The following is a 17,235-nucleotide window of genomic DNA, read 5'->3' as shown; positions in this document are numbered from 1 at the left end:
CATCTGTGTATGGAGAGATCTAGCAGTATGTTTCCCTCATGATCCTGATGTGCTAAGATGTGCTTTTGATGTTTTTACCCAAACACTACTGGAATTTGTTTCCTGGTTACACTTGCACAACTGATGTTACCCATCAAGGAGGATGTTTTTTTCTGATAAAAAAAGGCCTCTACACATTATTGAAGTGTGTGTGTGTGTGTGTGTGTGTGTGTGTGTGTGTGTGTGTGTGTGTGTGTGTGTGTGTGTGTGTGTGTGTGTGTGTGTGTGTGTGTGTGTGTGTGTGTGTGTGTGTGTGTGTGTGTGTGTGTGTGTGGGTGAGAGAGAGAGAGAGAGAGAGAGAGAGAGAGAGAGAGAGAGAGAGAGCTTACAGGAAAGAGGCGTGCAGTTGACTGGTTGCAGTGCATGGAGATGGGGGCTGTATTATAAAGGGAGTCCAGCACTTCTGTGGTGAATGCGTCCCACTGTAGTTGAGAATACTGCTCCGTCACACCCACCTCACCACACACACACTGGTCATTTCCGTGGAACTTGAAAGGAGGGCAGGATGGAGGGACGGAGAGAGAGAGGTTGAAGGAAAGTCGATAAAAGCAAGGCAGAATGAGATTGAGAAAGGAGGGAGAGATTGAAAAAAAAAAAGCAGTCAGAATTGGCGTTGGGAGAACACAGTTTCACTTTAAAGGACAAAGCATCTGGTCTTTGAGATTAAAAGAAGTATAAAAAAAACTAGATCCCGGGAGTGAAGGACAAAGGGGGGAAGTGGTGAATGCTGAAAGCAAAAATTGCTTAGTCACACCAGGAAGATGGAGAGGAAAATGAAAAATGAAAAAGAAAGAATAAAGGAAAAAGGGAACAAGCAAATGATTTGAGGGAGAGGGAGACGGTTTGTGCGTGTGCTACCTGTTAATGAAGTTAAAGTATTTCTGCAGGTATCCTGGGTCAACGTGGCTCTTGCAGAGCTCCAGCTTAGTTCGAGGGTAGTAGTGAATGTAGTTAACACACATTTCTTCCATGATGCCAAAACCTCCCTGAGGACAGAGAGAGATTTGGATGGAGATAGAGGAAGGTGTAGATATATAGTACAAAGAACAGATGTAGGTATTAGAGGGGGAGAGACAGAAGGATTATGAGAATGAAGGGAATATGAAGGAGGAAGATGGATGGAGGAGAGAGATTAGAGCAGGCATTACTCAAGATATTTATGCTGTTGCTGTTAACAGTGCTCAAGGTGAACTTTAGCAATATAAAAATAGTGTGCTGCTCACCACTGCAGGCTGTCTCCTGTGTTATAAGTACACTTTGTTATGAGGACGTCACCCTGCAGGATCAAGCACAAACACACCAGCAGTTCACCATGTTTTATGTTCAACAAAGAGCACTGAAGATTATTTAAGGTTACTGACAGAACATGAGTTATTTAAGAGAGCCAGTGGGCAGTTTTTTTGCTTTGTGAAGCTCAGGTTTTGTCTTGTCTGTCTCCTGAGAACTTTTTATTACAGCACCAATTGTACAGCCTGTCCCTATTTCCAGCCCATTTAAGCAGCACCTTATGCAGCAGCGAGCTATTCTAATTTACTACAGAAATGCAACTGGGAAAATACCATTTAGTAGAATTTGGCAGAATTTGCAGAATAGAAAAATTCCCATTCTTGTCTGATTGTTAAATCTCCCCATTTGGAAAACTAAAACGTATAATAGTCACTGCCTTTGTCAAATGCAGGCGTAGAGATCAAATTTATTAGATCAGATTAGAATGATACGGCCAGAGATACTGCTTTACGGCAAGCTCTGAGTCAATTCCTTTTTTCTCTCGGGGCATTGACAACACAGATGACAGGTTAGGCTCTCCCTGCCAATACACGTGCCAGAAAGAGTTTTGGTTTGCTAATGTTTTAATGACACGCCGAAATATTCACAGATGGACGTAGACGGGCTCTGACATCTTGGTTCCACTTCAGATGCCATGAAGCGGGATCTCTGGTCGTAATCAGACCTTCACTGACCAATCAGCATTCATTAGCAGAATGCTAGCATATTATAGGCAACAACGACTCAACCTGTAAGAAATCCAAAGGACATAAGTACTCGTTCATTCAACTTTCGACCTATAATCCGTGTTGAACTTGCAAAAACTACAATCAAATCTGAGATTTCTCAACGACAATCAGGCGAAAGAGACACATTTAGCCGTCTAGCTCCATAGAGTCCCATTCGTTTTGCACTTGCCTGTGATCGGTGGAACTCTGGTGGAACTGCAACCAAATTCGGTACAATGGGGCTTAATAGGAAGTGAACAGGCTCTCCGTAGATGGGCTCTGGTTTGATAAACTCATCATGGCTATAATTAGGCTGCAGGGTTTGAAACAACCGCCACACAGGTACACTCAGATTAGTTTGACATCAACAGCAGCTGGAGATTTTATCAGGCAGTCTAGCAGATGTCCTGCTCTTGTTTTCTCTCTCTCTCTCTCTCTCTCTCTCTCTCTCTCTCTCTCTCTCTCTTTGTCTCTCTCTCTCTCTCTCTACCTGCTCCGGGATATTGTCGGACAGATATCGTCTGCTTGTCAGTTTTGATGTGGAGTTGATGGTCAGGAATTTCTTTATTTCCAGCTTTCTTGTGGATAGAGACCATACTGTGCTATACCTTATGATGCCTACATTTATTTCATGACTGATCTGTGACTGTATATCATAGATCATAGCAAATTCCAAGAGTTCAGATAAAAGCTCTATTATAAACTATTACAAAAACACATAATGGGGCCACACTGTTGTACTGGCTGATGTGTTCCTTCATTACAATAAACATGGATGTTACATAGTGGTACATAGGCTCAGTCCTTACTGCAACATCCGTGTGTTCAATTCCTACCTGCAGCCCTTTGCTGTGTGTCATTCCCCCTCACTCTCCCCTTTGAAGTCTCAAGCTATCCTATCAAATAAAGGTCCAAAATGGCCAAAAAATAATCTAAAATAAAAGATTCCCAACAAATACACTATTTCCTGCGCTAAAACCTACAGTGCCCTGTTGTTTTCTTCTGGTAAGAAGAGACTTTCTGTTGTTCACCTGGTAGTTTGAACTGAAGTGCTGGTCTTCCTGTACCACCTCCAGCTCCAAAACTGCTGGGACGCAAATATACAGATTCCTCCTGGGGAAGAGCCTAGATAGACAAACAGACAGACAGAGAAAAAAACTTTTTAAGGATAGCCATGATAGGAGTGTAAACGAGGCCCAGCTCCATGATCCCTGCATAAAGAATATCATGGAATATTACAATATGTAACATGTAGTCAGTTTACTAGTAGATCATATTAAAATACCAACTAGAATTATTTTGCACTGTCAGCCCTCTAACTAAGGCATACATTGCAAAGAATTCAGCACAAGATCACACCAGTGTTTCTTTTATTCTGGCTTGATTATTGCTGTCAAGTTGATGCAAAGCCTTGACTCTATCTCTGTTGAACTGCAGGAAATGTTTGAAGAAAGAGATAAGATCAAGCGCGCAATTGTAAAAGAAAACAACTTTAAAACAAGAAAGAAGTGTAGAGAATTAGAAGATAGTTTTGTAGGATATTTGCGAATTGTAAGGTCAGATCAGGATAGGCAAAGTAAAGTCTGTGGCGACTTGTACAGGCGAGATCAAAAGGTATATCTGGAAAATGTTAAATGAATCGCTCTGTTGAAGATAAGTCCAGCACTCATTGGAGCGATACAGAGAATCCTGCTTGTGTGTGTGTGTGTGTGTGTGTGTGTGTGTGTGTGTGTGTGTGTGTGTGTGTGTGTGTGTGTGTGTGTGTGTGTGTGTGTGTGTGTGTGTGTGTGTGTGTGTGTGTGTGTGTGTGTAAAAGAGAAAGAAAAAGACAGAGTGCATGTGTTATAGCTTATGCGCAGGGACTGTATGTACCAGATATAGAGAATCCTGCTGAATCCTGCTCCTCTGTGTGTGCGTGCATGCGTGCGTGTGTGCATACGTGTGTGTTCATGTGTGTGTGTGTGTAAAAGAGAAAGAAAAGGACAGAGTGCATGTGTTACAGCTTATGCGCAGGGACTGTATGTACCAGAAATAAGGAGAGGGTTGTGGTAATGGACCTCCAGACGAAGGAACCTGGTTGGGTCCACCGATAGGCAGCCCTGCCTCAGGAGGATAGTACACACACACACACAAAGACGATTCATAATTCCTCTCATTTATGCAGTGCTTCCTTTAAGTCATAGCAAAGACTCTTCTACGCAGAGTCCAGATTTAGATCTGTTGAGTAAAAAGATTTTTGTTCCTTATGTGCAAAAGTTTTTTATTCCTGTATTTCATTACTGAAAATGTTACATCTTCACAATAACTTGTGGATTGTTTTTATATTCTATAGGCATTGTATGAGAGAGGATTGGATGCGGACCAAAAGGAACCAAACTATTATCACATGCTGGGACTTTAATGTGCTTAAGTCCCCAATGGAAAAACAGACATATCAAGACAGACATTATAAGAGGATGACAAAAAAGTCACCCAGATTCCTGTGCAAACATGTGCCAATTAAGTGTTAAAACACACTGGCCTCTCATGAGTCTTGACAGGTGTTTCTCAAACTTCTAGGTGAGAACGTTACATATCAGCCACCGTAGGATGTCTGTAAAATTCAATAACAGGTTTCCCCAATCCACCTCAAATCATTCCTCTTTAAAATGTGCTCCCCTCAACGTGGTACATATATAAGGAATCACAATTATATCAGTCATATTCATCTTCTTGTCCACACTGCAGAGATAGTAGACTGCCTTTCTGGCTCTACTAGTGCGGTTCTCTAAACAATGCTTGATGGTGGCCTCTACAATTAAAGGCAGGCCTACTCACAAACTCCCAACCACTCACAGAGTCTAAAATTGTAACAGAAAGACAGAAAAAAAATATTATAAACTGATTTATGATGCAGATAACGGACCATAACCTCATAGATTTAAACCAGTTTAGCCTTTGCATCAAGTATGTTCCTTTGTTGAGAACCTTCAAATGTCTAAGGTCTTTTGGGGATCTATGAGCTGGCTGAAACAATGTTTATTGATTATTTCTACACAGAGAAAGGTTGTATTCTCATTTGGATGCACCCTCTGAGAGGCTGGTTGAACTTGGAAGATATATTTTCTTTTTCTTCCTTTTTCACTCCTTGGATTCAGAACTGTTCTGCTTATTGTGCCAAACATTTATTTTACTGCAAACTCATCAAACCTCCATGCTTTTATCAAGGAAACTTAATTTAATCTTAATTTATCCTGTGTCTTCACCTATTTCAGACCACCTTAAGCCACTTCTGCTGATACACACAGTTTGTAATGGAAGAGAGAACTGTTTGATTTAATCTTGTAACATCCTTACACACGCATCTCTTTTTCTCTGGTGCTAACTCCTCTCTTCGCATTCTGACAGTGTCATACATTATTGTTTCTCTCCTTTTTCAAGCTTCTCTCACTCTGTTTTTCTCTTTCTCTCTTGTTTTGTGTTTTTGCAAGGCCACGTTTCCCTTCTGATGCGGTGCCAGGAAGAATGAAACAACACTATTAGGAGGTGATGAAAGAGGCCTGAATATTTCCCACCTAATCTTGTCTTCACAGCTCACAGAAAGCATCCTGCTTGTTTTTGTTTGACTGGCAGATAATCCAATCAGACAGAGGCCAGGCTGGCTGACAGTGGGGAGCGGAGCAGAGGAATATGGTGACTAGCTCACTGTTCCCTGTCCTCTTTGCTTTATGTGACCAACAGACTGCTTGCTTGCTTGGTCAACCGGCTGGTTGGTAGCCGTGGTACGTAAGTGGGCGGATTGACTGACTGACTAGCTGGCTGAAGAAAAAGGTGCATTTTTCCTGTACTGACTATTTCAGTTGGAGCTCTGCCTCCAAAAAGCACTGCACTGTGTTTATTCCTAATGGTTTCCATTAGTTGAAAATAGATTTAAACTAATGGACTGAACATTCAGGCATTTTTTCTTCTTCTTTTTGCCGTCTTTTAGCTGGCTGAGTAGTTGGCTAGATGCCTGTCAGGGCCTGCAGCCAGGATGTTAGAAATACTCGTTGTTTTGACTATTTGGGGGCAGCAAAACAAGCTGCTAGTCAACATTGACATATCACCTTATAACAATGTTAGCAAGCAGTTGCCTACAGCCAGACAGGCTAACATTAGCATTCATTTGCAGTTGTGTTTCTGGCCAACTTATGACTGCTAAATGCTCCGCAGTGATCACGACCAAGCTAGTCGCTGACCTTGTCATTCTTCTGTTTGGTGCTGCAGGAATTGTACTGTGGGTTAATCAGTTAGTGTTTTTGGCTGCTATAGCTAGAAACGACACCAATAAGAGTGAGTTTGTGGGCAGCAAACTAATACTAAAACAAGCTATAAGAGGCGAAAACACTTTCAGCTGAGGGGAACTTCCGAGTTAGATGATAATTCTTACTAATTCTTCCCTTGTCCTTTATTGTGCTGGCCACCAGCAGACTGTGCTGAGCCAAGCATGTGTAGTTGGTAGGTTTTTTCTTCTTTTTTCCTGAGGGTGTTGATTTTGTGCTTTGGTTTTATTAGTGTCTTTGTTTTGTCATTTACTAACGCTATTTTTCTGTCTCCTTATAGATCGGCCTCTGCCTGACCAAGGCAAGCTCGCTTTTTTTTGTAAAACCATTTTCTTTTGTTGTTATTAATAAACTGTAGAGATAATTTTGCTACAAGAGCCTCCCATTCTTCCTTCAACTCAGTTAACAGCAACGGTTACCACCTGATTCCTTTCAGGATGTAACATATTTGGGGGCTCGTCCAATATATAGTTTTGATGCGTCTTTGTATTGAGAGTCCATGTAAATTAGTGTGTGAATATTTGCATGTGAGTGTCCTTCCGTGTGTCTCCGAGCTCTTAATATACTTGTGCTTGTGATCGTGTAGGATCATCTTTACAAGGTTTTCCACTCACATGGTGGTGTTTGTGTGGTATGATTGTTTCATCTTAAAGGGAGAGCTTGAGGGTTATGACTTAACTTGACTTAATCGTAAAAGTTATATTCAGGTAAGCGGTGAGGATAGTATTGTAGCACTGTTTTCTTTTAGTTTTGGGAACAGGAGGTGAATATAGTATATATATATATATATATATATATATATATATATATAAAAAGGACAGAAGCAAGGGGATGTGTGTAGGTGTCTGATTCCCATCATACCTCAGCACCCATAGCCCATGCAGCAAGCAGATGACAGCAGAAGTTGAGCTTGCCTGGCTTCCTCTTGTCATCACAGGAGCCGCTATACTCTGGAATGCCGCGGACATCCGGAGAACATTTGTACATGTCTATGTGATGCACATTGACCTCATTACCTAGAGTTACCACTGACTCATACTGACAGGAACAAAGAGGGAGTTGGAAAACAGAAACAACTGAAAAGTGAGAGTCATATTGTTTTATGTGTTTTTACTGCTAAAAGGTTTGGCAACACCTTTACCTTAGAAAAGGTGTCAGAAAAACACATCTGAACTTAATTCTATGCAACAATAGCTTCCATTGTCATATATAATACTCTGTTTTTGTACTCAACCTGTTCATATTTCTGTGAGAAAGGAATAAGAATGTGAGGTGATGTGTTTGTTCTATGTTAAGTGTTTCTATTTTCAGAGGCATTTTTACGATAACAATGTGGTTCTTGGGCATGTTTTCAGGCAGCTTCTGTATGAAGCACCAGTAGGTGATCTCTTGATTTGGGATGACGACATTTGGAACCACGACATCCAGCGTCTGCACATCTGGAGGCAGTGTGGGTGACGGTATGTCAGGGCGCAGCATCAGCACTCTCTGTACTTCTGTGTGGATCCGGGACAGGTTCAGCTGCTCCAGCGAGGCAAGTGGTTTATCCAAAAATCCATAGATGATGTGCCCAGTTCCCTCCTTATCAATCACAAAATAAATCAGAAAAAATGTTTGATGGTTACAAATCAGAACACCCACAGCAGGGATGTGTTTTTCAAATTAACAGTCCCTTGGGATTATTATTTTGCTGAAATGCCCTATGAAGGCAACTTTTCATTATGTTGTCATGGTGATGACATTTGGTTTTGTGTCTGCAACTTAGAGGTCTGATGCGGCACCATGGAAACCATATTCATTATAATGAATGTTACAGTGGAAATTGTGCTGATCAGTCCAACTGTCTGAGGATTTTATGTCCACACTTAAAACCATGAGCTCTCCATGATAATCAGTCTCATTGCTTTTTTATAATGCACTTAAGACAGTATTGAAAATCTCACAAACTGCAGACACACACACCCTCCCACACACACATGCATAACTAACACATACAGTGCAAATACACTGTGTCAGGTTACACACGTGTGCACTCAAACGCCATCTTAACCGCCTTCCTGACATGTTATCCTCTCACCACCTGTTAACTGTCAAGTTCAGTCAGATCAGGATTGACAGACATTATTTTGGCTTCAAGCCATGTGCAAAATATAAAGCAACAAGTGCGCTCGCCCTTAACATGCCTTCAGGTAGAATGGAATGGTGACATAAATGTACAGGAGACGATCCTGCATTAGTCAAACATTTGTATGGTACTTTTCATACAGGTTATACAGGTTTCATATAGTGCAGTTCAGAGTGCTTAACAGTGGACACATAAATAAGACAGCAGAAAGATACTAGAACAGTACTTCTACAGTAGAACAATAGGAGACTCCTGACAGCAGAACACTGGAGTAGTTTTATAAGGAAGCCAGTGAAGTTAAAATAATAATTCCTTTCATTAGGATGTTATAATACACCATCCTTAATATACAGGATTCTTCATTGAGTGATCAACAGATACAATTATATGTTTGCTCTGGCAGTTTACACATCTCATAAAGAATGTGACACAAAGGAGAGCAGAGTAAGTCACAGCTATACCCATGGTGTCAACCCTCCTTTAGAAGATTCGTGGGGGACATTTGAAAGAATTATGCAAACTCAAGATGATGGATATAAAGGAGAAACAGTGGCCAAACTTAATTTCTCTAATACGTGCACACTAGACCCACAGTTTCCTTGACATGTACACAGACACTGACTGTTGAAATGAAGTTACACACACCTCTATGAGGTAGTCTCTGGGATCACAGGTACTGAACGGTCTCTTGAAGAGTAGGTAGAATCCATCAGGTATGTGTTTGGCTTCCATCAACTCGTAGTCTTGTTGGCTATCACTCCACGCATCCCGAAGAACAAAACACAAACAAATCCAATAAACACCAAAGAGACACTAAATATTTAAGAGCACATTGATATTAGCAAATCACATATAGTCATGATTTCAAGTAGATATGGACATTTTCTTAAATGAGGTTTTCAGTAACAACTAAGAGAAACAGCTCTTTTCTATTTAAATAGAGGAACGGAGGGTGTAGTTGGGTTGTAGCAGAGATAGTTTCGCAATGTGAAACTCATTCACCCATTACTGAAGAAATTTCAGGGGAGCTGTGTTCATGCAAACAGGTGAAGAGTATACTAAATATAAAGGCCAAATAAAAAAAAATTCTAAATCATCAACTAGAGGAAAATAATGTTGCTATTGTTTGTTATTTTTAAGATTAACACATACCTACAGTGAAATCTTCCTACCCCGGTGTAAAAGATTCCACTTCAATGCCAGGAAGTTTTGCAACAGCTCAGTTTATCTGCTTCTGTTATGTTTCTCACATTCATATCTGTCCAGAATAGCACCTAAGATCTCTGTATTTCTATCTCCCTCTCTGTCCCTCTTATATAACCGTTCCACACAAACAGCAAAAGATTCTGAAGCCAACAATTTAGAAAATAAATCAATTACCTTTACCTAAACAGATTAAAATCCTTTACTGATGTCTATTGTGATCAAGAAAATAATTGAAAGAATTTGAATTTCATATATTAAGTAATTGAAAAAATATCTTTATTTCTAGACATTGATGAGAAGAGCTATTTAAACACTGTGCACAATGCCTGTAGCTGTGAGTGATTGTTCTGCATGGCAGAGTGATAGGCCTTCAGGAAAAAAAGAGTGATAAGTAAGTAGTATATCATATTTAACAGTCATTACAGAAGATCAAGTTGGACTTCAGTAGCTGTCCCTGCACTTTACTTAATCTTTGACCTGAAATTAGCCCTGCCTTTCATTATGCATTTAGGTCATTGTGTTGCAACCACAAACCCAGCAAACAGGTTAATACCTTATTTGCTGAACACAAAATGCAAATGAAAATAAGTTTTTTTATCACAAACATTTATCAGGATATTTCAGGATGAAAAATATTGGATTTGTTAAAGAGGCTTGTGTGTGGCAAAATGAGGCATTTTTACACATCTTAATCAGCACATGATTCAATTTTGATATGCTAATATCTTGTTATGGTTTCCAAATGAACTTCAGCTATTAGTGCAGTTTGAGTGATTTCCAATTAGCAAGAGAGGATAACATCCTTTTTGACTATGTGATCATGAGCAAGCCGTCCGCCGGCTCCTCGTGCAAAAACACCAATCTCACGCCCCGGGGACCACAGACGGATGAGGAAAACCTCCGTGCCTTAAGGACTTTCATGTAATCCCTGTGCATTTATGAATCTGACAAGTGAACATAGAGAGAAAATTTGAAAAAGAGAGTAAAATTATTTGATTTTACACTTTGTGCAGAAACCTGCTTGATAGCTGCCCCTTTTTTTTAGAGGCTAACTTTGGGTCATTCTGAATTTTTATAGATTTAACTCCCAAATCCTTTTAAATTCAATCATTTGAAAGACAAATAATACACACATTCCTGTTCAACCCAAAGTAGCTATTAGCTCCAGAGTCCCACAACACCACCAGGTCAGCGTTGGTGACGTCCTAGGCGAAGGTTCTTATTGCAGATCCTCGTAGCCTAAATGATGGGTCTCAATCAGCATCAGTGTACTGGCAAATTCTCTCAGTCTAAAACTATAACAGCATAACTACGAGCTGGTCCAAGGCAAACCTGTGCCAGCTCTATAAGGGTTGGTAGATGAATCTGACGACTATGAAGAGAAGAAGAGAAGAGAAGGGGTGTTGTGTCTTAAGATATACACCCTCCCCCTCTGGTCTAGGCGATCACTGCCACTCCTCACTCCCTAACTATAAGCTTTATCAAAGAAGAGAGTTTTAAGTTTACTCTTAAATGTGGTGAAAGTGTCTGCCTCCCGAACCCAGACTGGGAGCTGGTTCCACAGGAGAGGAGCCTGATAGCTAAAGGCTCTTGCTCTAATTCTAATTTTAGAGACTCTAGGAACCACAGGTAACTCTGGGAGCGCAGTGCTCTAGTGGGACAATAAGGTACTATGAGCTCTTTAAGATATGATGGTGCCTGAACATTAAGAGCTTTGTAGGTCAGGAGAAGGATTTTAAATTCAATCCTAGATTTTACAGGAAGCCATAGCAGAGAAGCTAATACAGAAGAAATATGATCTCTTTTCTTAGTTTTTGTCAGAACACATGCGCTGCAGCATTCTGGATCAGCTGGCGAGTCTTAATGGACTTATTTGAGCAACCTGATAGTAAGGAATTACAATAGTCCAGACTTGAAGTAAAAAAATGCATGGACTAGTTTTTCAGCATTGTTTTGAGACAGGATGTGCCTAATTATGGCAATGTTACGCAGGTAAAAAAATGCTGTTTTTGAGATTTTTTTTGAGTGCGCTCTAAAGGATATATCTTGATTAAAAATAACTCCAAGATTTCTGACAGTAGTGCTGGAGGCCACGGCAATGCAATACAGAGTAGATATATCTTTGGATAATGAGTTTCAGAGGTGTTTAGGGCCCAGCACAATAACCTCGGTTTTGTCTGAGTTTAACATCAGGAAATTGTAGGTCATCCAGGATTTTATGCATGCTTGAAGTTTAATTAATGACTGGTTTCGTCTGGCTTGATTGGTAGGTATAATTGAGTATCATCCACATAACAGTGAAAGTTAATGGAGTGTTTCCTAATAATATTGCCTAGAGGAAGCATATATAAGGTGAATAGAATTGGTCCAAGGGCTTTCACCTCCCTTGTTGGGTATTTGATTCAAAGTGGATTTAGGGGGCAGCTAGCACTTGTGGAGGTGTAAACAAGGCATTAATGTATTAGGCCGTTTTCTTAAGCCCCTGCCTCAGGCTACAGAAGACCTAATCAAACTGTCAATTATGGGTTTCAAACACAAGGTGGACACATTCAGGTTGGTTTTTAGGTTAGTAAAGCCCATGGCAAAAGTATGTGTGCTTGTGAGTTACAGTTTAATTGATTTAAAGAATAATCAAACACTGCTCATTGGCCTGTCCCCATCTTCTACACACATTTGAGAATCTATACAACATTTAAAAAATATATAAACAGCGAGCTTGAACACACAATCAGGAATTACTGTACAGAAAAACACCACAGTTGAAGAAAGAACTGTTTTTTATATGGTCATAAAAATGAAAAGTAATACAAAAACACATAATATTAAGGGGTATGATAGGGTATATTGATAGAATTCTCCATATACCTTGTATCTGATAATCATGCAGCTGTACACTGTGGCACCTAACTCAAAACTAATATCACAGAGTGCTTTACATAAAGCAGACATAAACAAAATACAGGAATGCAATCCACGAAGCGGAATAAAATATATGAACAAAATCTATTTGTATAATGCATGAGGCAGGGGTGGCCAACAATGTGCTATGGAGATCCAACACTCAGGTTTTAACAGCCCTGTTTCACAGAGGATATTTTGATATGTCACAGTAGGATAAACCACAGGTGAACAAAAATCAGTGATGGCTGAATTCCATGAAGCTGCTTCAGGTTAGGGTCCTGGTATTGCATGCTGCCTCACTGTCACACTCTCATGACCAAACTTGAGTAGAACTGAGACATTTTTATTGTAAATAATAACAACTACAATTTTCCTACAATGACATGTCAAAATGTCAGTTCAGTATCAGTTGGAATGAAAACAAGACATGACACATTTTTGATGTTTAACTACACTTTAAAAGGTAACTTTACACTTCTGAAAATGTAGTTTTTGCTGACCTCCAGTGGTTCAACTTCTCATCTTGTTGCAGAGATGTACAGGTGTATTCCAAAAACCCTGTGACATCACTGTTGGGTGTGGTTACAGGGGCAATAAAGCACACGTTTGACCACCACACCCAACCACATCCAAGTGACACAGGCTTTCAGCCAGACAGGGCAGTGGAACACTGCTTTTCAGCCTGGTGTTATTACTCTCAAAGTAATATGGGTAGTGATAATATGGGATAGATGGATAGATAGACAGAATACAGGAGATGCAACCTCATTCGTATATTAGTTTGTCACATCTCTATTCATGTCATGTAAGGAGGATTCAATACATCTCATGTTCCTGTGAATTTCATAGAAAGCTCATCATCAAATGTGCTGTAGGGTTAATGTGTGTTGGATTTAATTTTGTACATGACGTCAAATAAATACATTTTTCTTGAAAGGAAAAGGTTTGGATCCGAGCAGAAAATGGAGAGAGCAGAACAGAAAGGCACAGACTGGTATTGTGTTGGTTAATGTAATAAAGACCCATAGTCCCTCAGGCACACGTGTGTCTCTGCCCCTTATGTGAGGCTCAATATTTTTTAATATTTATCTTTCTCTATGTCTCTTTTTAATTCTTTTCATCTTTTACACCATCTACCTCTTAGTCTGTCTCCCCTCTGTCTCACTGCTCTCTATTACTGCTGATCACCCTCTCTCACTCTCTTCCTGCCTCTCATTTCTCTTACATGAAACTTATCCTTTTGCCGCTGCTACTGATGTCTCAGCAAACATAAATGCCATAAAGTCGGCTGTGATCTGGAGGAAATGACAGCGAAAGAAGAGGATAGAATGGGGGATGGGTAAGGATAAACAGATTTAGGGAGAGAATGATGGTCCCTTTGTGTAATCGTGTGTGTGTGTGTGTGTGTGTGTGTGTGTGTGTGTGTGTGTGTGTGTGTGTGTGTGTGTGTGTGTGTGTCTGTGCATGCGTGCATGCATGCGTGTGTGTGTTTTTATGCAAAAAGCCTGGGGGTCTATCTGACATTATCCTGCCTAGAACAATCCCAATATTTCCCCCTAAACTATCCCATCAGGCTTCGCTTTCAATTTTGGAGAAGTTCATGCATGGACACACAGAAAATAAATAATTAGTAATCTAATCCATAGTTTATGAACATAGTTTATGTTTTGTGGCGAGTGGTACTGTATTCTGTTATGCATGGTTTGCATTGCATTTTAAAGTCTGGTTGCATTAGATTACATGTATAATATAAAGTAATACTATCTAATAGCCCTGCAACATGTTCATCTTTTACAAAAACTGCATTAGAGATCAAATTTGTTGATTTAGCTCAATGGTAATTTTAGAGACTATTAGGACTTATAGAATGTATTATATGGTTTGCTAAATACTGTATATTGTCCCTTTTTATTTATGCAGGAGTCAATATAATGCAACTCCACACAAAAAAAAAACTTTCATTAGGAGAGAGTTGACTCCACAAATTTCTGATAGTCTCAAACTGAAAATATTAACCTATCAATTGTTATTACTTATTTTTCAAGTTGCATAGACACACTTTGCAAACTACAAAAACCAATTGACATTGATGTATAGTTAACCTGGGACATCACAGCCCCTAGGTGTCTGGGGCCTGCTTTGCCTGTTTGGTAAACCAGCTTTGACAAAAAGATTGTGATCAATTGCAGTGGTTGATGCTTTTGTTTACACTAAAAGTGTTAATTAAAAGGTATTTATTTAGAAGCAGGCTGGTTGGTTAGTTAGCTAACGCTAGCTTGCTATTCCACCAAGCTTCTATGCTACATAGCTAAATAAGCCGGACAGAGTTGTCCCTGTCAATCTACACATTTCTGAATATTTTTTCTACAAGTGCAAATTTCAATTTACAAGTTCAGATTTCTTTTACAAGTTCTCGTGTTTTTTTTCTTTTTGTGACTTCAAATTCAGATCACATGTGTGAATATTTTTTACAAGTGCAAATTTTAGTTTTACAAGTGCAAATTTTAATTTTACAAGTGCAAATTTTAACATACAAGTTTAAATTTTTTGTTCTGCAAGTTCTCACATTGTATTCTACAAGCTCTCACGTTTTGCACCATATTTACTTTCATAGATTTCATGTCTTCTGTTAGTCGTTCCCGTTTCCTGTTTTATTTTTGATAGTCTATTTTCTGTTGTGTCATGTCTAGTTCTACTTCCCTGTGTTTTCCCTCCTTTGTGATTGTCCTGCCCCGCCCTGATGTGCTTCACCTGTTGTCTCACCTGTTTCTGATTTACCCATCACCTCATGTATTTAGCCTCTGTGTTCCCTTTGTCTTGTGTCAGATCGTTTTGTGACCATGCCCTTGTGTTTCCTCCCTGTGTTTGTTCCTGCATGTGCCCGTTTGCTCCTGCCTATGTTTTGTCTGTCGGTTTGTTATTTTGTGAGTGTTCCATTCCTTGTACTGCCATTTTTTGTTGTATTAAATCTCTGAGTTCCACCATCTCCTGCCTGCCTGCCTCTCTCTGCATTTGGGTCCTCACTCTCCCGCTACACATCATAACACATTGTACTTATCACTGAACATAAATAATAATATCCCCTCTTTGGGTTAAACATGTATGAAAATATTTGCCACAGTTAGGGGGGCCATAGGGGGGTCGAAGCATAATATATTATGGGGGTACTGACCCCCCCTGCCCCCCTAGAACCGCCACTGAGAGAGAGAGAGTGAGTGAGAAAGAGAGAGAGAGAGAGAGAGACAGAGAGCGGGAGAGAGGAATGGATAAAAGGAGAATTCACCTCAACATGACAAATCCAACCATCTCATTCTCTCCTAATATAAATATTTCAACACCACACACTCAAAGTGCACTAATCTCCACTTCTGTGAGTTTGAATAATGAATGCAATAAAAACTCACACTGCTACTCTTAATGTTGCCTCAAACTGCCCCTCACCTGATCTGAATGGGAGAGGTGAGGGGTTGTCGGGGTGGATTGGGTCATTAAAAGAGATGATGAGTGAATAGTTAGAGAGGAGAAATGAGAGAGGGACGGAGAAAGAAAAAAGTGGAGAAAAAGGTAATGTTTAGAGGTTGATAAGAGAAAAATACTATGGCACAAAGAAAGGTACATGGATCACAGGAAAGGGAGTTAAGAGGAAACACACTTACAGCCATGAATGGATTCCTTATATGTCCTGAAACAGAGACAGAGTGAAAGTACAAAAGAGAGAGAGAAATGATCCTTCCAGGGACAGTTGTGTCCGTCGTCCTAATGGATTTAATGAATGTTTTGTTCCCAACAGAAGGACAGTTTGTTTTTCCACCTTGGCTGAACCTTGGACAGAGGACAGGTGTAATATTTTAATTATCTTCATAGAGTTGGCTGTCACATATGCATATAGCTTGCGTGATGAACTGCTGCAAATGTAAGTGGGAAGCTTAATGAATCCTCTCTAAATGCTGCACCAGCCTCTGGTTTCCAGTGTACTGTTAGAACATAGTGATCTCTCAGATTTAGGCTGTAGGCCTGGTGTGGTTGCTGGTTTGCAGAGTTTATCTGAGGACACGCAACGTCATCCCTTTTGCAATTTTTTCTGTTATTTCTCCAGACTTGTCATGGTGACCTTTTTTTGACAAAAGTCATTGTACATGCAGTGTAAATGTGTTTGTGTAAGACTATATGGCTTAGAGCTCTTAAGAAATTAGTTTTCGGTGTAATGAAAATGTCCAGCTACTTCCATCCAAAAATCCAGCACCTTTGCATGCATTTAAGTCCTACCAAACGCACACAGCTCCCTGACTTCTTCTTGGAAGTCAAAATGAAGTTAATCCAGCAATTCCCCCCCCACACACACACACACACACGCGCGCACACATACTTGTCTCCTCTCTCTCTACAGCACCCACAGCCAATCTAAGCCTGTGACTAAAGCGCCATCTCTCAGGCTGCAGACTCCGGGCTGCATTCACTCACTGGGTCTGCAGGCACGAGCCACCTCTGAATTCAAAGCGCATTTGACTCGTCTCCGCGCAGCCCCGGACGTCGCTCTGCAGGATTTAGCAAATATAACCTACGGAAATCCAGCAGTCACCGTGCATCAAGCTGTAGCCTATATTCCCTGAAACCAGCCAGCGGCAAACACTTTGTAGCCAAAGAGCGACTGACCGGCTTGCTTTTCGTC

General features: G+C 40.2%; 1 pseudogene; it reads right to left on the bottom strand.

Moving 5' to 3' along the window:
• LOC114571329 (dopamine beta-hydroxylase-like) overlaps window positions 1–17,235 on the bottom strand; it is a 36,573-nt pseudogene that overhangs the window by 601 nt on the left and 18,737 nt on the right.

Source organism: Perca flavescens, chromosome 16 (genome assembly GCF_004354835.1).
Source record: "Perca flavescens isolate YP-PL-M2 chromosome 16, PFLA_1.0, whole genome shotgun sequence".
Classification (NCBI taxonomy): domain Eukaryota; kingdom Metazoa; phylum Chordata; class Actinopteri; order Perciformes; family Percidae; genus Perca; species Perca flavescens.
The sequence above is the reverse complement of the archived record's forward strand: the minus strand, read 5'-3'. Positions and strand labels throughout refer to the sequence as shown.